Source organism: Procambarus clarkii, chromosome 27 (assembly GCF_040958095.1).
Source record: "Procambarus clarkii isolate CNS0578487 chromosome 27, FALCON_Pclarkii_2.0, whole genome shotgun sequence".
Taxonomy (NCBI): domain Eukaryota; kingdom Metazoa; phylum Arthropoda; class Malacostraca; order Decapoda; family Cambaridae; genus Procambarus; species Procambarus clarkii.
In genome coordinates, this window is record NC_091176.1 from 31,133,857 (window position 1) to 31,155,306 (window position 21,450).

Here is a 21,450-nt window from a genome sequence, read left to right on the forward strand (position 1 = left end):
GGAGGTGTTGGGTGTTGTGGTGTTGAAAGGGAGGTGTTGGGTGGTATGGTGTTAAGAGGGGGTGTTGGGTTGTGTGGTGTTGAGAGGGAGGTGTTGGGTGATGTGATGTTGAGAAGGAGGTGTTGGGTGGTGCGGTGTTGAGAAGGGGTGTTGGTTGTGTGGTGTTGAGAGGGAGGTGTTGGGTGGTGTGGTGTTGAGAGGGGGGTGTTGGGTGGGGTGGTGTTGAGAGGGGGGGGTTAGGTGGTGTGGTATAGGGTGGTGTGGTATAAGGTGGTGTGGTGTTAAGAGGGGGTATTGGGTGGTGTGGTGTGGGGAGGGAGGTGTTGGGTGGTGTGGTGTTGAGAGGGAGGTGTTGGGTGGTGTGGTGTTGAGAGGGGGATGTTGGGTGGTGTTGTGTTGAGAGGGAGGTGTTGGGTGGTGTGGTGTTGAGAGGGAGGTGTTGGGTGGTGTGGTGTTGAGAGGGGGATGTTGGGTGGTGTGGTGTTCGGTGGTGTGGTGTTGAGAGGGTGGTGACGGGTAGTGTGGTGTTGAGAGGGAGGTGTTGGATGGTGGTGTTGAGAGGGGGTGTTGGGTGGTGTGGTGTTGAGAGGGGGTGTTGGGTGGTGTGTTCTTGAGAGGGAGGTGTTTGGTGGTGTGATGTTGAAAGGGAGGTGTTAGGTGGTATGGTGTTGAGAGGGGGTGTTGGGTGATGTGGTGTTGAGAGGGGGTGTTGGGTGGGGTGGTGTTGAGAAGGGGTGTTTGGTGGTGTGGTGTTGAGAGTGGGTGTTGGGTGGTGTGGTGTTGAGAGGGGGTGTTGGATGGGGTGGTGTTGAGAGGGGGTGTTGGGTGGGCGTGGTGTTGAGAGGGGGTGTTGGATGGTGTTGTTTTCAGAGGGGGTGATGGGTGGGGTGGTGTTGAGAAGGGGTGTTGGATGTGTGGTGTTGAGAGGGGGTGTTGGGTGGGGTTGTGTTGAGAGGGGGTGTTGGATGGTGTTGGGTTGAGAGGGGGTATTGGGTGGTGTGGTGTTGAGAGGGGGTGTTCGATAATGTGGTGTTGAGAGGGGTTGTTGGGTGGTGTGGTGTTGAGAGGGAGGTGTTGGGTGGTGTGGTGTTGAGAGGGGGTTTTCGGTGGTGTGGTGTTGAGAGGGGGTGTTGTGTGATGTGTTGTTGAGAGGGAGGTGTTGGGTGGTGCGGTGTTGAGAAGGGGTGTTGTGTGGTGTGGTGTTGAGAGGGAGGTGTTGGGAGGTGTGGTGTTGAGAGGGGGGTGTTGGGTGGGGTGGTGTTGAGACGGGGTGTTGGGTGGTGTGGTGTTGAGAGGAAGGTGTTGGGTGGTGTTGTGTTGAGAGGGAGGTGTTGGGTGGTGTTGTGTTGAGAGGGATGTGTTGGGTGGTGTGGTGATGAGAAGGAGGTGTAGAGTGGTGTGGTGTTGAGAGGGGGGTGTTGGGTAGTGTGGTGTTGGGTGGTGTGGTGCTAAGAGTGGGTGATGGGTAGTGTGGTGTTGAGAAGGAGGTGTTGGGTGGTGTGGTGTTGAGAGAGAGGTGTTGGGTGGTGTGGTATTGAGAGGGGGTGTTGGGTGGGGTGGTGTTGAGAGGGAGTGGTGTTGAGAGGGAGGTGTTGGGTTGTGTGCTGTTGAGAGGGGGTGTTGGGTAGGGTGGTGTTTGGTAGGGTGGTGTTGAGAGAGGGTGTTGAATGGTGTGGTGTTGAGAGTGGGTGTTGGGTGGTGTGGTGTTGAGAAGGGGTGTTGGATGGTGTGGTGTTGAGAGGGGGTGTTGGGTAGGGTGGTGTTGGGTAGGGTGGTGTTGAGAGGGGGTGTTGGGTGGTGTGGTGTTTAGAGGGGGTGTTGGGTAGGGTGGTGTTGAGAGGGGGTGTTAGGTGGGCTGGTGTTGAGAGTGGGTGTTGGGTGGTGTGGTGTTGAGAAGGGGTGTTGGGTGGGGGTGGTGTTGAGAGATGGTGTTGGATGGAGTTGTGTTGAGAGGGGGTGTTGGGTGGGGTGGAGTTGGGTGGGGTGGTGTTGAGAGGGGGTGTTGGTTGGTGTGGTGTTGAGAGGGGGTGTTGGGTGGTGTGGTGTTGAGAGGGAGGTGTTGGGTGGTGTGGTGTTGAGAGGGGGGTGTTGGGTGATGTGTTGGTGAGAGGGAGGTGTTGGATGGTGGTGTTGAGAGGGGGTGTTGGGTGGTGTGGTGTTGAGAGGGGGTGTTGGGTGGGGTGGTGTTGAGAGGGGGTGTTGGGTGGTGTGGTCTTGAGAGGGAGCTGTTGGGTGGTATGGTGTTAAGAAGGGGTGTTGGATGGTGTGGTGTTGAGAGGGGGTGTTGGGTGATGTGTTGTTGAGAGGGGGTGTTGGGTGGTGCGGTGTTGAGAAGGGGTGTTGAGTTGTGTGGTGTTGAGAGGGACGTGTTGGGTGGTGTGGTGTTGAGCGGGGGGTGTTGGGTGGTGTGGTGTTGAGAGGGAGGTGATGGGTGGTGTGGTGTTGAAAGGGAGGTGTTGGGTGGTATAGTGTTAAGAGGGGGTGTTGGGTGGTGTGGTGCTGAGAGCGAGTGTTGGGTGGGGTGGTGTTGAGAGGGGGTGTTGAATGGTGTGGTGTTGAGAGTGGGTGTTGGGTGGTGTGGTGTTGAGAGTGGGTGTTGAATGGTGTAGTGCTGAGAGGGGGTGTTGGGTGGGGGTGGTGTTGAGAGGGGGTGTTGGGTGGGGTGGTGTTGAGAGGGGGGTGTTGGGTGGGGTGGGGTTGAGAGGGGGGGGGTTGGGTGGTGTGGTATAGGGTTGTTTGGTGTTAAGAGGGGGTATTGGGTGGTGTGGTGTGGAGAAGGAGGTGTTGGGTGATGTGTTGTTGAGAGGGAGGTGTTGGGTGGGGGTGGTGTTGAGGGGGGTGTAGCGTAGGGTGGTGTTGGGTAGGGTGGTGTTGAGAGGGGGTGTTGAATGGTGTGGTGTTGAGAGGGGGTGTTGGGTGGGGTGGTGTTGAGAGGGGGTGTTGGGTGGTGTGGTCTTGAGAGGGAGGTGTTGGGTGGTATGGTATTAAGAGGGGGTGTTGGGTGGTGTGGTGTTGAGAGGGGGTGTTGGGTGATGTGTTGTTGAGAGGGAGGTGTTGGGTGGTGCGGTGTTGAGTAGGGGTGTTGGGTTGTGTGGTGTTGAGAGGGAGGTGTTGGGTGGTGTGATGTTGAGAGAGGGGTGTTGGGTGGTGTGGTGTTGAGAGGGAGGTGTAGGGTGGTGTGGTGTTGAAAGGGAGGTGTTAGGTGGTATAGTGTTAAGAGGGGGTGTTGGGTGGGGGTGGTGTTGAGAAGGGGTGTTGGGTGGGGTGGTGTTGAGAGGGGGTGTTGGGTGGTGTGGTCTTGAGAGGGAGGTGTTGGGTAGTATGGTGTTAAGAGGGGGTGTTGGGTGGTGTGGTGTTGAGAGGGGGTATTGGGTGATGTGTTGTTGAGAGGGAGGTGTTGAGTGGTGCGGTGTTGAGAAGGGTTGTTGGGTTGTGTGGTGTTGAGAGGGAGGAGTTGGGTGGTGTGGTGTTGAGAGGGGGGTGTTGGGTGGGGTGGTGTTGAGAGGGGGGGGGGGTTGGGTGGTGTGGTGTGGAGAGGGTGGTGTTGGGTGGTGTGGTGTGGAGAGGGAGGTGTTGGGTCGTGTGGTGTTGAGAGGGAGGTGTTGGGTGGTGTGGTATTGAGAGGGGGTGTTGGGTGGTGTGGTGTTGAGAGGGGGTGTTGGGTTGGGTGGTGTTGAGAGGGGGTGGTGTTGAGAGGGAGGTTTTGGGAGCTGTGGTGTTGGGTGGTGTGGTGTTAAGACGGGGTGTTGGGTTGTGTGGTGTTGAGAGGGGGTGTTGGGTAGGGTGGTGTTGGGTAGGGTGGTGTTGAGAGGGGGTGTTGAGTGGGGTGGTGTTGAGAGGGGATGTTGGGTGGTGTGGTGTTGAGAGGGGGTGTTGGGTGGTGTGGTGTTGAGAGGGGGTGTTGGATGGTGTGGTGTTGAGAGGGGGTGTTGGGTGGTGTGGTGTTGAGAGGGGCTGTTGGGAGGGGTGGTGTTGAAAGTGGGTGTTGAGTGGTGTGGTGTTGAGAGGGGGTGTTGGGTGGTGTGGTGTTGAGAGGGGGTGTTGGATGGTGTGGTGTTGAGAGGGGGTGTTGGGTGATGTGTTGTTGAGAGGGAGGTGTTGGGTGGTGCGGTGTTGAGTAGGGGTGTTGGGTTGTGTGGTGTTGAGAGGGAGGTGTTGGGTGGTGTGATGTTGAGAGAGGGGTGTTGGGTGGTGTGGTGTTGAGAGGAAGGTGTAGGGTGGTGTGGTGTTGAAAGGGAGGTGTTAGGTGGTATAGTGTTAAGAGGGGGTGTTGGGTGGTGTGGTGTTGAGAGGGGGTGTTGGGTGGGGTGGTGTTGAGAGGGGGTGTTGAATGGTGTGGTGTTGAGAGTGGGTGTTGGGTGGTGTGGTGTTGACAGGGGGTGTTGGATGGTGTAGTGTTGAGAGGGAGTGTTGGGTGGGGGTGGTGTTGAGAAGGGGTGTTGGGTGGGGTGGTGTTGAGAGGGGGTGTTGGGTGGTGTGGTCTTGAGAGGGAGGTGTTGGGTGGTATGGTGTTAAGAGGGGGTGTTGGGTGGTGTGGTGTTGAGAGGGGGTATTGGGTGATGTGTTGTTGAGAGGGAGGTGTTGAGTGGTGCGGTGTTGAGAAGGGTTGTTGGGTTGTGTGGTGTTGAGAGGGAGGAGTTGGGTGGTGTGGTGTTGAGAGGGGGGTGTTGGGTGGGGTGGTGTTGAGAGGGGGGGGTTGGGTGGTGTGGTGTGGAGAGGGTGGTGTTGGGTGGTGTGGTGTGGAGAGGGAGGTGTTGGGTGGTGTGGTGTTGAGAGGGAGGTGTTGGGTGGTGTGGTATTGAGAGGGGGTGTTGGGTGGTGAGGTGTTGAGAGGGGGTGTTGGGTTGGGTGGTGTTGAGAGGGGGTGGTGTTGAGAGGGAGGTTTTGGGAGGTGTGGTGTTGGGTGGTGTGGTGTTAAGACGGGGTGTTGGGTTGTGTGGTGTTGAGAGGGGGTGTTGGGTAGGGTGGTGTTGGGTAGGGTGGTGTTGAGAGGGGGTGTTGAGTGGGGTGGTGTTGAGAGGGGGTGTTGGGTGGTGTGGTGTTGAGGGGGAGGTGTGGTGTTGAGAGGGAGGTGTTGGGTGGTGTGGTTTTGAGAGGAAGGTGTTGGGTGGTGTAGTGTTGAGAGGGCGTGTTGGGTGGTGTGGTGTTCAGAGGGGGTGTTGGGTGGGGTGATGTGTAGAGGGGGTGGTGTGGAGAGGGGGTATTGTGTGGTGTGGTGTTGAGAGTGGGTGTTGGGTGGTGTGGTGTTGAGAGGGGCTGTTGGGTGGTGTGGTGTTGAGAGGGAGGTTTTGGGTGGTGTGGTGTTGAGAGGGGGTCTTGGGTGGTGTGGTGTTTAGAGGGGGTGTTGGGTAGGGTGGTGTTGAGAGGGGGGTGTTGGGTGGGGTGGTGTTGAGAGGGGGTGTTGGGTGGGGTGGTGTTGAGAGGGTGTGTTGAGTGATGTGGTGTTGAGAGGAGGTGTTGGATGGTGTGGTGTTGAGAGGGGGTGTTGGTTGGGGGTGGTGTTGAGAGATGGTGTTGGATGGAGTTGTGTTGAGAGGGGGTGTTGGATGGTGTGGTGTTGATAGGGGGTGTTGGATGGTGTGGTGTTGAGAGGGAGGTGTTGGGTGGTGTGGTGTTGAGAGGCGGGTGTTGGGTGATGTGTTGTTGAGAGGGAGGTGTTAGATGGTGGTGTTGAGAGGGGGTGTTGGGTGGTGTGGTGTTGATAGGGGGTGTTGGGTGGTGTGGTGTTGAGAGGGAGGTGTTGGGTGGTGTGGTGTTGAGAGGCGGGTGTTGGGTGATGTGTTGTTGAGAGGGAGGTGTTGGATGGTGGTGTTGAGAGGGGGTGTTGGGTGGTGTGGTGTTGAGAGGGGGTGTTGGGTGGGGTGGTGTTTTGAGGGAGGTGTTGGGAGATGTGGTGTTGGATGGTGTGGTGTTAAGACGGGGTGTTGGGTTGTGTGGTGTTGAGAGTGGGTGTTGGGTAAGGTGGTGTTGGGTAGGGTGGTGTTGAGAGGGGGTGTTGGGTGGGATGGTGTTGAGAGGGGGTGTTGGGTGGTGTGGTGTTGAGGGGGAGGTGTTGGGTGTTGTGGTGTTGAAAGGGAGGTGTTGGGTGGTGTGGTGTTGAGAGGCAGGTGTTGGGAGGTGTGGTGTTGAGAGGGGGTGTTGGGTGGTGTGGTGTTCATAGGGGGTGTTGGGTGGGGTGCTGCTGATAGGGGGTGGTGTGGAGAGGGGGTGTTGAGTGGTGTGGGGTTGAGAGTGGGTGTTGGGTGGTGTGGTGTTGAGAGGGGCTGTTGGGTGGTGTGGTGTTGAGAGGGAGGTGTTGGGTGGTGTGGCGTTGAGAGGGGGTGTTGGGTGGTGTGGTGTTGAAAGGGGGTATTGGGTAGGGTGGTGTTGAGAGGGGGTGTTGAGTGATGTGGTGTTGAGAGGGGCTGTTGGGAGGGGTGGTGTTGAAAGTGGGTGTTAGATGGTGTGGTGTGGAGAGGGGTGTTGAGTGGTGTGGTGTTGAGAGGGGGTGTTGGGTGGTGTGGTGTTGAGAGGGGGTGTTGGATGGTGTGGTGTTGAGAGGAGGTGTTGGGTGGGGTGGTGTTGAGAGGGGGTGATGGATGGTGTGGTGTTGAGAGGAGGTGTTGGATGGTGTGGTATTGAGAGGGATGCGTTGGGTGGTGTAGTGTTGAGAGGGGGTGTTGGATGGTGTGGTGTTGAGAGGGGGTGTTGGGTGGGGTGCTGTTGAGAGGGGGTGGTGTGGAGTGGGTGTGTTGGGTGGTGTGGTGTTGAGAATTGGTGCTGGGTGGTGTGGTGTTGAGAGAGTGTGTTGGATGGTGTGGTGTTGAGAGGGGTTGTTGGTTGGTGTAGTGTTGAGAGGGGGTGTTGTGTGGTGTAGTCTTGAGAGGGGGTGTTGGGAGGGGGTGGTGTTGAGAGGGGGTGTTGGGTGGGGGTGGTGTTGAGAGGGGGTGTTGGGTGGGGGTGGTGTTGAGAGGGGGTGTTGGATGGTGTTGTGTTTAGAGGGAGGTGTTGGGTGGTATGGTCTTGAGAGGGAGGTGTTGGGTGTTGTGGTCTTGAGAGGGAGGTGTTGTGTGGTATGGTGTTAAGAAGGGGTGTTGGGTGGTGTGGTGTTGAGAGGGGGTGTTGGGTGATGTGTTGTTGAGAAGGAGGTGTTGGGTGGTGCGGTGTTGAGAAGGGATGTTGCGTTGTGTGGTGTTGAGAGGGAGGTGTTGGGTTGTGTGGTGTTGAGAGGGGGGTGTTGGGTGGGGTGGTGTTGAGAGGGGGGGGTTGGGTTGTGTGGTATAGGGTGGTGTGCTGTAAAGAGGGGGTATTGGGTGGTGTGGTGTTAAGAGGGAGGTGTTGGGTGGTGTGGTGTTGAGAGGGGGTGTTGGGTGGTGTGGTGCTGAGAGGGGGTGTTGGGTGGGGTGATGTTGAGAGGGGGTTGTGTTGAAAGGGGGGTGTTGGGAGGTATGGTGTTGGGTGGTGTGGTGTTAAGACGGGGTGTTGGGTGGTGTGGTGTTAAGACGGGGTGTTGAGTTGTGTGGTGTTGAGAGGGGGTGATGGGTAGGGTGGTGTTGGGTAGGGTTGTGTTAAGAGGGGGTGTTGGGTGGGGTGGTGTTGAGAGGGGGTGTTGGGTGGTGTGGAGTTGAGAGGGAGGTGAAGGCCAAATCACACATCGTGAGAAAACATGAAGTATTAGAAAAATATTGGTAAAAATGAATATATTTACGTACTATCACACTACATGAAAAACGTGAAAAAAATCGCTATATTACCAAATTTGAGGATTTTACCTTCAAATCATAAAGCGAGGTTTCGTATAATTTAGACCCTAGAAAAGACATATAAAGATGTTGTTTCCAATTCAAATGATAAAAATCAATGTGTTTTCATTAAAATACTCTAAAATATTCCTGATTTTCCGTTTATATTGAACCCCTCTGAACACCACACCACCCAACACCCCCTCTCAACACCACACCACCCATCACCTCCCTCTCAACACCACACCACCCAACAGCCCCTCTCAACACCACACCACCCAACACCCACTCTCAACACCACACCACCCAACACCCCCTCTCCACACTACCCCCTCTCAACAGCACCCCACCCAACACCCCTTCTGAACACCACACCACCCATCACCCCCTCTCAACACCACACCACCCAACACCTCCCTCTCAACACCACACCACCCAACACCTCCCTCTCAACACCACACCACCCAACACCTACCACTCAACACCACACCACCCAACACCTACCACTCAACACCACACCACCCAACACCCCCTCTCAACACCACACAACCCAACACCCCGTCTTAACACCACACAACCCAACACCCCTTCTCAACACCGCACCACCCAACACCTCCCTCTCAACAACACATCACCCAACACCCCCTCTCAACACCACACCACCCAACACCTCCCTCTCAACACCACACCACCCAACACCTCCCTCTCAACACCACACCACCCAACACCCCCTCTCAACACTACACCAACCAACACCCCCTCTCAACACCACACCATCCAACATCCTCTCTCAACACCACACCACCCAGCACCAACTCTCAACACCACACCACCCAACACACCCACTCCACACCACCCCCTCTCAACAGCACCCCACCCAACACCCCCTCTCAACACCACACCACCCAACACCCCCTCTCAACACCACACCATCCAACACCCGCCTTTAAGTTTTGAATTTGGGATATTTTGAAAACGGCAGGGAATGTTTGGGCAAAATGTGATCCAACGCCACTTTCAGTAATTAGCATATTTTAGGTATAAAAAGTCGTAATTTCAAACTGCGAACATGTGCAGGGAGCCTGAATTTGTCTCCAAAATATGGCTCATGGGGCGAATTTGGGATGTTTGGGATATTTCGAAAACTGTAAGGAGGATTTGGGCAAAATGTGACCCATCGCTGCTTTCTGCAATTGGCATATTTTCAGTATAAAAATTTGTAATTTCAAACTGCGAATACGTGCAGAGAGCCAGAATTTGGCTCCATAATAAGGCTCAAGGGTCGAATTTGGGATGTTTGGGATATTTTGAAAACTGCGGGAAGGGTATGGGCAAAATGTGACCCATCGCTGCTTTCAGTAATTGGCATTTTTTCAGTATAAAAAGTCGTAATTTCAAACTGCGAATACGTGCAGAGAGCCAGAACTTGGATCCAAAATATGACTCAAGCGTCGAATTTGGGATGTTTGGGATATTTCGAAAACTGCAAGGAGGATTTGGGCAAAATGTGATACATCGCCGCTTTCAGTAATGGCATATTTTCGGTATAAAAAGTCGTAATTTAAAATTGCGAATACGTGCAGAGCCAGAATTTGGCTCCAAAATATGGCTCAATCGTCGAATTTGGGATGTTTTGGATATTTTAAAAACGGCAAGGAAGGTTTGGGCAAAATGTGATCTATCGCCGCTCTTAGTAATTGGCATATTTTCGGTATAAAATGAAATAATTTCATACTGCGAATATGTGCAGAGAGCCAGAATTTAGCTCCAAAATATGGCACAAGCGTCGAACTTGGGATGTTTGGGATATTTTGAAAACTGCACGGAGGGTTTGGGAAAATGTGACCCATCGCCGCTCTCAGTAATTGGCACATTTTCGGTATAAAAAGTCGTAATTTCAAACTGCGAATACATGTAGTGAGCCAGAATTTGCCTCCAAAATAATTATCAATGGTAGAATGTGAGATGTTTGGGATATTTTAAAAATTGCAGAAAGGGTTTGGGCAGAATGTGATCCATCGCCGCTTTCAGTAATTGGCATATTTCGGTATAAAAAGTCGTAATTACAAACTGCGAATATGTGAAAAGAGCCAGATTTTGGCTCCAAATATGGCTAGAGCTCTGAATTTGGGATGTTTGGGATATTTTGAAAACTGCAGGGAGTGTTTGGGGAAAATGTGATCCATCGCCGCTTTCAGTAATTGGCATTTTTTCGGTATAAAAAGTCGTAATTTCAAACTGCGAATACGTGCAGAAAGCCAAAATTTGGCTCCATAATATGGCTCAAGGGTCGAATTTCGGATGTTTGGGATATTTTGCAAAATACGGGGAGGAGGGGGGGGGGTTTGGGCAAAATGTGATCCATCGTTGCTCTCAGTAATTGACATATTTTCGGTATAAAAATTCATAATTTCAAACTGCGAATATGTGCAGGGAGCCTGAATTTGTCTCCAAAATATGGCTCAAGGGTCGAATTTGGGATGTTTGGGATATTTTCAAAACTGCAGGGGGAGTTTGGGTAAAATGTGACCCATCGCCGCTCTCAGTAATTGACATATTTTCGGTATAAAAATTCGTAATTTCAAACTGCGAATATCTGCAGGGAGCCAGAATTTTTCTCCAAAATATGGCTCAAGGGGCGAATTTGGGATGTTTGGGATATTTTGCAAACTGCAGAGGGGGTTGGGCAAAATGTGACCCATCGCTACTTTTAGTAATTGGCATATATTTTGTAAAAAATTTCGTTATTTCAAACTGCGAATACGTGCAGAGAGCCTGAATTTGTCTCCAAAATATGGCTCAAGGGGCGAATTTGGGATGTTTGGGATGTTTTGAAAACTGCAGAGGGAGTTTGGGCAAAATGTGATCCATCGCAGCTTTCAGTAATTGGCATATTTTCGGTATAAAAAGTCGAAATTTCAAACTGCGAATACGTGCAGAGAGCCAGAACTTGGCTCCAAAATATGACTCAAGCGTCGAATTTGGGATGTTTGGGATGTTTTGAAAATTGCAGAGGGAGTGTGGGCAAAATGTGATCCATCGCAGCTCTCAGTAATTGGCATATTTTCGGTATAAAATGTCGTAGTTTCAACCTGCGAATATGTGCAGAGAGCCCGAATTTGGCTCCAAAACATGGCTCAAGGGTCGAATTTAGGATGTTTGGTATATTTTGAAAACTGCAGGGAGGGTTTGGGCAAAATGTGATCCATCGCTGCACTAAGTAATTGGCATATTTTCGGTATAAAAAGTCGAAATTTCAAACTGCGAAAACGTGCAGAGAGCCCGAATTTGGCTCAAAAATATGGCTCAAGCTTCGAATTTGAAATTTTTGGTATATTTTGAAAATTGCATGGGGAGGGCGGGCAAAATGTGACCCATCGCAGCTTTCAGTAATTGGCATATTTTCGGTATAAAATGTCGCAATTTCAACCGGCGAATATGTGCAGAGAATGAGAATTTGGCTCCAAAATAGGGATATTTTGAAAACTGCAGGGAGGGTTTGGGCAAGATGTGGTCCATCGCCGCTTTCAGTAATTAGCATATTTTTGGTATAAAAATGCATAATTTCAAACTGCGAAAACGTGCACAAAGCCAGAATTTATCTCCAAAACCTGGCTCAAGGGTCGAATTTGGGTTGTTTGGGATATTTTACAATCTGCATGGGGGTTTAGGCAAAATGTGACCCATCGACATTTTCAGTAATTGGCTAATTTCAGTGTAAAAAGTAGTAATTTCAAACTGTGAATACGTGCAGAGAGCCAGAATTTGGCTCCAAAATAAGGCTCAAGGGTCGAATTTGGGATTTTTGGGATATTTTGAAAACTGCAGGGAGGGTTTTGGTAAAATGTGATCCATCGCCGCTCTCAGTAATTATCATATATTCGGTATAAAATGAAATAATTTGAACCTGCGAATATGTGCAGAGTGCCAGAATTTGGCTCCAAAATATGGTTCAAGGGTCGAATTTGGGATGTTTGGGATATTTTGAAAACTGCAGGGAGGGGGGGGGGGGAAATGTGACCCATCGCTGCTTTCAGTTAATGGCATATTTTCAGTATAAAATGTCGTAATTTCAAACTGCGAATACGTGCAGAGAGCCAGGATTTGGCTCCAAAATAATTATCTAGGCTCGAATTTGAGATGTTTGGGATATTTTTAAAACAGCAGAGAGGGTTTGGGCAGAATGTGATCCATCGCCACTTTCAGTAATTGGCATATTTCGGTATAAAAAGTCGTAATTACAAACTGCGAATACGTGTAGAGATCCAGAATTTGGCTCCAAATATGGCTCAATCTTTGAATTTAGGATGTTTTTGGTATTTTGAAAACTGCATGAAGTGTTTGGGCAAAATGTGATCCATCGCCGCTCTCAGTAATTATCATATATTCGGTATAAAATGAAATAATTTGAACCTGCGAATACGTGCAGAGAGCCAGAATTTGGCTCCAAAAAAAGGCTCAAGGGTCGAATTTGGGATGCTTGGGATATTTTGAAAACTGCAGGGGAGGGGGGGTAAAATGTGACCCATCGCTGCTTTCAGTAATTGGCATATTTTCGGTATAAAATGTCGTAATTTCAACCGGCGAATATGTGCAGAGAGCCAGAATTTGGCTCCAAAATATGGCTCAAGGGTCGAATTTGGGATGTTTGGGATATTTTGAAAACTGCAGGGAGGGTTTGGGCAAAATGTGATCCATCGCTGCTTTCAGTAATTAGCATATTTTTAGTATAAAATGTCATAATTTCAAACTGCGAAAACGTGCAGAGAGAGAGAATTTGGCTCCAAATATGGCTCAAGCTTTGAATTTAGGATGTTTTTGGTATTTTTAAAACTGCAAGGAGGGTTTGGCCAAAATGTGACCCTTCGACGTTTTCAGTAATTGGCATAATTTCAGTATAAAAAGTAGTAATTTCAAACTGCGCATACGTGTAGAGAGCCAGAATTTGGCTCCAAAATATAGCTCAATGGTCGAATTTGGGATGTTTGGGATAATTTGAAAACTGTAGAGGAGTTTGGGTAAAATGTGACCCATCGTCGCTCTCAGTAATTGACATATTTTCGGTATAAAATGAAATAATTTGAACCTGCGAATATGTGCAGAGAGCCAGAATTTGGCTCCAAAATATGGTTCAAGGGTCGAATTTGGGATGTTTGGGATATTTTGAAAACTGCAGGAAGGGCTTGTGCAAAATGTGACCCATCGCTGCACTCAGTAATTGTCATATTTTCAGTATAAAAAGCAGTAATTTCAAACTGCGAATACGTGCAGGGAGCCAGAATTTGGCTCCAAAATAAGGATCAAGGGTCGAATTTGGGATGTTTGGGATATTTTGAAAACTGCAGGGGGGGGCAAAATGTGACTAATCGCCGCTCTAAGTAATTGGCATAATTTCGGTATAAAAAGCCGTAATTTCAAACTGCGAATACGTGCAGAGAGCCAGAATTTGGCTCCAAAATATGGCTCAAGGGTCGAATTTGGGATGTTTGGGATATTTCGAAAACTGCAGTGAGGGTTTGGGGAAAATGTGACCCATCGCCGCTTTCAGTAATTTGCATATTTTTAGTATAAAATGACGTAATTTCAAACTGCGAATACGTGCAGAGAGCCTGAATTTGGCTCCAAAATATAGCTCAAGAGTCGAATTTGGGATGTTTGGGATATTTTGAAAACTGCAGTTGGGGGGGGGGGTAAAATGTGACCCATCGCTGCTTTCAGTAATTGGCATATTTTCGATATAAAATGTCGTAATTTCAACCGTCGAATTTGTGCATTGAGCCAGAATTTGGCTCCAAAATATGGCTCAAGGGTCGAATTTGGGATATTTGGGATATTTTGAAAACTGCAGGGAGGGTTTGGGCAAAATGTGATCCATCGCTGCTTTCAGTAATTAGCATATTTTTGGTATTAAATGTCATAATTTCAAACTGCGAAAACGTGCAGAAAGCCAGAATTTGGTCCCAAAATATGGCTCAAGGGTCGAATTTGGGTTGTTTGGGATATTTTACAATGAGCAGGGGGGTTTGGGCAAAATGTGACCCATCGACGTTTTCAGTAATTGGCATAATTTCAGTATAAAAAGTAGTAATATCAAACTGCGAATACGTGCAGAGAGCCAGAATTTGGCTCCAAAATATGGCTCAAGGGTCGAATTTCGGATGTTTGGGATATTTTGCAAAATGCGGGAAGGGGGGGGGGGGGTTTGGGCAAAATGTGATCCATCGTTGCTCTCAGTAATTGACATATTTTCGGTATAAAAATTCATAATTTCAAACTGCGAATATGTGCAGGGAGCCTGAATTTGTCTCCAAAATATGGCTCAAGGGTCGAATTTGGGATGTTTGGGATATTTTCAAAACTGCAGGGGGAGTTTGGGTAAAATGTGACCCATCGCCGCTCTCAGTAATTGACATATTTTCGGTATAAAAATTCGTAATTTCAAACTGCGAATATCTGCAGGGAGCCAGAATTTTTCTCCAAAATATGGCTCAAGGGGCGAATTTGGGATGTTTGGGATATTTTGCAAACTGCATAGGGGGTTGGGCAAAATGTGACCCATCGCTACTTTTAGTAATTGGCATATATTTTGTAAAAAATTTCGTAATTTCAAACTGCGAATACGTGCAGAGAGCCTGAATTTGTCTCCAAAATATGGCTCAAGGGGCGAATTTGGGATGTTTGGGATGTTTTGAAAACTGCAGAGGGAGTTTGGGCAAAATGTGATCCATCGCAGCTTTCAGTAATTGGCATATTTTCGGTATAAAAAGTCGAAATTTCAAACTGCGAATACGTGCAGAGAGCCAGAACTTGGCTCCAAAATATGACTCAAGCGTCGAATTTGGGATGTTTGGGATGTTTTGAAAATTGCAGAGGGAGTGTGGGCAAAATGTGATCCATCGCAGCTCTCAGTAATTGGCATATTTTCGGTATAAAATGTCGTAGTTTCAACCTGCGAATATGTGCAGAGAGCCCGAATTTGGCTCCAAAACATGGCTCAAGGGTCGAATTTAGGATGTTTGGTATATTTTGAAAACTGCAGGGAGGGTTTGGGCAAAATGTGATCCATCGCTGCACTAAGTAATTGGCATATTTTCGGTATAAAAAGTCGGAATTTCAAACAGCGAATACGTGCAGAGCCAGAATTTGGCTCCAATATATGACTCAAGCGTCGAATTTGGGATGTTTTGAATATTTTAAAAACTGCAGGAGAGTTTGGGCAAAATGTGATCCATCGCCGCTCTCAGATATTGGCATATTTTCGGTATAAAAAGTCGAAATTTCAAACTGCGAAAACGTGCAGAGAGCCCGAATTTGGCTCAAAAATATGGCTCAAGCTTCGAATTTGAAATTTTTGGTATATTTTGAAAATTGCATGGGGAGGGGGGGCAAAATGTGACCCATCGCAGCTTTCAGTAATTGGCATATTTTCGGTATAAAATGTCGCAATTTCAACCGGCGAATATGTGCAGAGAATGAGAATTTGGCTCCAAAATAGGGATATTTTGAAAACTGCAGGGAGGGTTTGGGCAAGATGTGGTCCATCGCCGCTTTCAGTAATTAGCATATTTTTGGTATAAAAATGCATAATTTCAAACTGCGAAAACGTGCACAAAGCCAGAATTTATCTCCAAAACCTGGCTCAAGGGTCGAATTTGGGTTGTTTGGGATATTTTACAATCTGCATGGGGGTTTAGGCAAAATGTGACCCATCGACATTTTCAGTAATTGGCTAATTTCAGTGTAAAAAGTAGTAATTTCAAACTGTGAATACGTGCAGAGAGCCAGAATTTGGCTCCAAAATAAGGCTCAAGGGTCGAGTTTGGGATTTTTGGGATATTTTGAAAACTGCAGGGAGGGTTTTGGTAAAATGTGATCCATCGCCGCTCTCAGTAATTATCATATATTCGGTATAAAATGAAATAATTTGAACCTGCGAATATGTGCAGAGTGCCAGAATTTGGCTCCAAAATATGGTTCAAGGGTCGAATTTGGGATGTTTGGGATATTTTGAAAACTGCAGGGAGGGGGGGGGGGAAATGTGACCCATCGCTGCTTTCAGTTAATGGCATATTTTCAGTATAAAATGTCGTAATTTCAAACTGCGAATACGTGCAGAGAGCCAGGATTTGGCTCCAAAATAATTATCTAGGCTCGAATTTGAGATGTTTGGGATATTTTTAAAACAGCAGAGAGGGTTTGGGCAGAATGTGATCCATCGCCGCTTTCAGTAATTGGCATATTTCGGTATAAAAAGTCGTAATTACAAACTGCGAATACGTGTAGAGAGCCAGAATTTGGCTCCAAATATGGCTCAATCTTTGAATTTAGGATGTTTTTGGTATTTTGAAAACTGCATGAAGTGTTTGGGCAAAATGTGATCCATCGCCGCTCTCAGTAATTATCATATATTCGGTATAAAATGAAATAATTTGAACCTGCGAATACGTGCAGAGAGCCAGAATTTGGCTCCAAAATAAGGCTCAAGGGTCGAATTTGGGATGCTTGGGATATTTTGAAAACTGCAGGGGGGGGGGGGTAAAATGTGACCCATCGCTGCTTTCAGTAATTGGCATATTTTTAGTATAAAATGTCATAATTTCAACCGGCGAATATGTGCAGAGAGCCAGAATTTGGCTCCAAAATATGGCTCAAGGGTCGAATTTGGGATGTTTGTGATATTTTGAAAACTGCAGGGAGGGTTTGGGCAAAATGTGATCCATCGCTGCTTTCAGTAATTAGCATATTTTTAGTATAAAATGTCATAATTTCAAACTGCGAAAATGTGCAGAAAGTCAGAATTTGGCCCCAAAATATGGCTCAAAGGTCGAATTTGGGATGTTTGGAATATTTTGAAAACTGCAGGAAGGGCTTGTGCAAAATGTGACCCATCGCTGCACTCAGTAATTGTCATATTTTCAGAATAAAAAGCAGTAATTTCAAACTGCGAATACGTGCAGGGAGCCAGGATTTGGCTCCAAAATAAGGATCAAGGGTCGAATTTGGGATGTTTGGGATATTTTGAAAACTGCAGGGGGGGGGGGGCAAAATGTGACTAATCGCCGCTCTAAGTAATTGGCATAATTTCGGTATAAAATGAAGTAATTTAAAACTGCCAATACGTGCAGAGAGCCAGAATTTGGCTCCAAAATATGGCTCAAGGGTCGAATTTGGAATGTTTGGGATATTTTGAAAGCTGCAGGGGGGGGGGGCGGGTTTGGGCAAAATGTGACTAATCGCCGTTTTAAGTAATTATCATTTTTTCGTTATAAAAAGTCGTAATTTCAAGCTGCGAATACGTGCAGAGAGCCAGAATTTGGCTCCAAAATAAGGCTCAAGCGTCGAATTTCGGATGTTTTGGATATTTTGAAAACTGCAGGGAGGGTTTGGGGAAAATGTGATCCATCGCAGTTCTCAGTTATTGGCATATTTTCGGTATAAAAAGCCGTAATTTCAAACTGCGAATACGTGCAGAGAGCCAGAATTTGGCTCCAAAATATGGCTCAAGGGTCGAATTTGGGATGTTTGGGATATTTCGAAAACTGCAGGGAGGGTTTGGGGAAAATGTGACCCATCGCCGCTTTCAGTAATTTGCATATTTTTAGTATAAAATGACGTAATTTCAAACTGCGAATACGTGCAGAGAGCCTGAATTTGGCTCCAAAATATAGCTCAAGAGTCGAATTTGGGATGTTTGGGATATTTTAAAAACTGCAGTTGGGGGGGGGGGGTTAAATGTGACCCATCGCTGCTTTCAGTAATTGGCATATTTTCGATATAAAATGTCGTAATTTCAACCGGCGAATTTGTGCATTGAGCCAGAATTTGGCTCCAAAATATGGCTCAAGGGTCGAATTTGGGATATTTGGGATATTTTGAAAACTGCAGGGAGGGTTTGGGCAAAATGTAATCCATCGCTGCTTTCAGTAATTAGCATATTTTTGGTATTAAATGTCATAATTTCAAACTGCGAAAACGTGCAGAAAGCCAGAATTTGGTCCCAAAATATGGCTCAAGGGTCGAATTTGGGTTGTTTGGGATATTTTACAATGAGCAGGGGGGTTTGGGCAAAATGTGACCCATCGACGTTTTCAGTAATTGGCATAATTTCAGTATAAAAAGTAGTAATTTCAAACTGCGAATACGTGCAGAGAGCCAGAATTTGGCTCCAAATATGGCTCAATCTTTGAATTTAGGATGTTTTTGGTATTTTGAAAACTGCATGAAGTGTTTGGGCAAAATGTGATCCATCGCCGCTCTCAGTAATTATCATATATTCGGTATAAAATGAAATAATTTGAACCTGCGAATACGTGCAGAGAGCCAGAATTTGGCTCCAAAATAAGGCTCAAGGGTCGAATTTGGGATGCTTGGGATATTTTGAAAACTGCAGGGGGGGGGTAAAATGTGACCCATCGCTGCTTTCAGTAATTGGCATATTTTCGGTATAAAATGTCGTAATTTCAACCGGCGAATATGTGCAGAGAGCCAGAATTTGGCTCCAAAATATGGCTCGAGGGTCGAATTTGGGATGTTTGGGATATTTTGAAAACTGCAGGGAGGGTTTGGCCAAAATGTGATCCATCGCTGCTTTCAGTAATTAGCATATTTTTAGTATAAAATGTCATAATTTCAAACTGCGAAAACGTGCAGAGAGCCAGAATTTGGCTCCAAATATGGCTCAAGCTTTGAATTTAGGATGTTTTTGGTATTTTGAAAACTGCAAGGAGGGTTTGGGCAAAATGTGATCCATCGCTGCTCTCAGTAATATGTATATTTTCGGTATAAAATGACCTAATTTCAAATTGCGAATACGTGCAGAGAGCCCGAATTTGGCTCCAAAATATGGCTCAAGCGTCGAATATGGGATGTTTGGGATATTTTGAAAACTGCAGGGGGGGGGGTAAAATGTGACCCATCGCTGCTTTCAGTAATTGTCATATTTTCGGTATAAAATGTCGTAATTTCAACCGGCGAATATGTGCAGAGAGCCAGAATTTGGCTCCAAAATATGGCTCAAGGGTCGAATTTGCGATGTTTGGGATATTTTGAAAACTGCAGGGAGGGTTTGGCCAAAATGTGATCCATCGCTGCTTTCAGTAATTAGCATATTTTTAGTATAAAATGTCATAATTTCAAACTGCGAAAAAGTGCAGAAAGCCAGAATTTGGCCCCAAAATATGGTTCAAAGGTCGAATTTGGGTTGTTTGGAATATTTTACAATCTGCAGGGGGGGTTTGGCCAAAATGTGACCCATCGACGTTTTCAGTAATTGGCATAATTTCAGTATAAAAAGTAGTAATTTCAAACTGCGCATACGTGTAGAGAGCCAGAATTTGGTTCCAAAATATAGCTCAATGGTCGAATTTGGGATGTTTGGGATAATTTGAAAACTGTAGAGGAGTTTGGGTAAAATGTGACCCATCGTCGCTCTCAGTAATTGACATATTTTCGGTATAAAATGAAATAATTTGAACCTGCGAATATGTGCAGAGAGCCAGAATTTGGCTCCAAAATATGGTTCAAGGGTCGAATTTGGGATGTTTGGGATATTTTGAAAACTGCAAGGGGGGGGGGGCAAAATGTGACTAATCGCCGCTCTAAGTAATTGGCATAATTTCGGTATAAAATGAAGTAATTTCAAACTGCGAATACGTGCAGAGAGCCAGAATTTGGCTCCAAAATATGGCTCAAGTGTCGAATTTGGAATGTTTGGGATATTTTGAAAGCTGCAGGGGGGGGGGCGGGTTTGGGCAAAATGTGACTAATCGCCGTTTTAAGTAATTAGCATTTTTTCGTTATAAAAAGTCGTAATTTCAAACTGCGAATACGTGCAGAGAGCCAGAATTTGGCTCCAAAATAAGGCTCAAGAGTCGAATTTCGGATGTTTTGGATATTTTGAAAACTGCAGGGAGGGTTTGGGTAAAATGTGATCCATCGCAGTTTTCAGTTATTGGCATATTTTCGGTATAAAAAGCCGTAATTTCAAACTGCGAATACGTGCAGAGAGCCAGAATTTGGCTCCAAATTATGGTTCAAGCGTCGAATTTGGGATATTTGGGATATTTTGAAAACTGCAGGGAGGGTTTGGGCAAAATGTGATCCATCGCCACTTTCAGTTACTGGCATATTTTCGGTATAAATTGACGTAATTTCAAACTGCTAATACATGCAGTGAGCCAGAATTTGGCTCCAAAATATGGCTCAAGGGTCGAATTTGGGATGTTTGGGATATTTCGAAAACTGCAGGGAGGGTTTGGGGAAAATGTGACCCATCGCCGCTTTCAGTAATTTGCATATTTTTAGTATAAAATGACGTAATTTCAAACTGCGAATACGTGCAGAGAGCCTGAATTTGGCTCCAAAATATAGCTCAAGAGTCGAATTTGGGATGTTTGGGATATTTTGAAAACTGCAGTTGGGGGGGGGGGGTAAAATGTGACCCATCGCTGCTCTCAGTAATTGACATATTTTCGGTATAAAAAGTCGTAATTTGAAATTGCGAATACGTGTAGAGAGCCAGAATTTGGCTCAAAATATGGCTCAAGCTTTGAATTTGGGATGTTTGGGATATTTTGAAAACTGCAGGGAGGGTTTGGGCAAAATGTGATCCATCGCCGCTTTCAGTAATTGGCATATTTTCGGTAAAAAAGTCGAAATTTTAAACTGTGAATACGTGCAGACAGCCAAAATTTGGCTCCAAAATGTGGCTCAAGCGTCGAATTTGGGATGTTTGGGATATTTAAAAACTGCAGGGAGGGTTTGGGCAGAATGTGATCCATCGCCGCTCTCAGTAATATGTATATTTTCGGTATAAAATGACGTAATTTCAAACTGCGAATACGTGCAGAGAGCCCGAATTTTTCTCCAAAATATGGATCAAACGTCGAATTTGGGATGTTTGGGATATTTTGAAAACTGCAGGGGGAAGGGGGCAAAATGTGACCCATTGTAGCTTTAATTAATTGGCATATTTTCGGTATAAAATGAAATAATTTCAACCCACGAATATGTGCAGAGAGAGAGAATTTGGCTCCAAAATATGGCTCAAGGGTCGAATTTGTGTTGTTTGGGATATTTTGAAAACTGCAGGGAGGATTTGGGCAAAATGTGATCCATCGCTGCTTTCAGTAACTGGAATATTTTCGGTATAAAAAGTCGTAATTTCAAACTGAGAATACGTGCAGAAAGCAAGAATTTGGCTCCAAATAATGGCTCAAGGGTCGAATTTGGGATGCTTGGGGTATTTTGAAAACTGCAAGGAGGGTTTGGGCAAAATGGGATCCATCGCCGCTCTCAGTAATATGTATATTTTCGGTATAAAATGACCTAATTTCAAACTGCGAATACGTGCAGAGAGCCCGAATTTGGCTCCAAAATATGGCTCAAGCGTCGAATTTGGGATGTTTGGGATATTTTGAAAACTGCAGGGGGGGGGGGGTAAAATGTGACCCATTGCTGCTTTCAGTAATTGGCATATTTTCGGTATAAAATGTCGTAATTTCAACCGGCGAATATGTGCAGAGAACCAGAATTTGGCTCCAAAATATGGCTCAAGGGTCGAATTTGGAATGTTTGTGATATTTTGAAAACTGCAGGGAGGGATTGGGCCAAATGTGATCCATCGCTGCTTTCAGTAATTAGCATATTTTTAGTATAAAATGTCATAATTTCAAACTGCGACAACGTTCAGAAAGCCAGAATTTGGCCACAAAATATGGCTCAAAGGTCG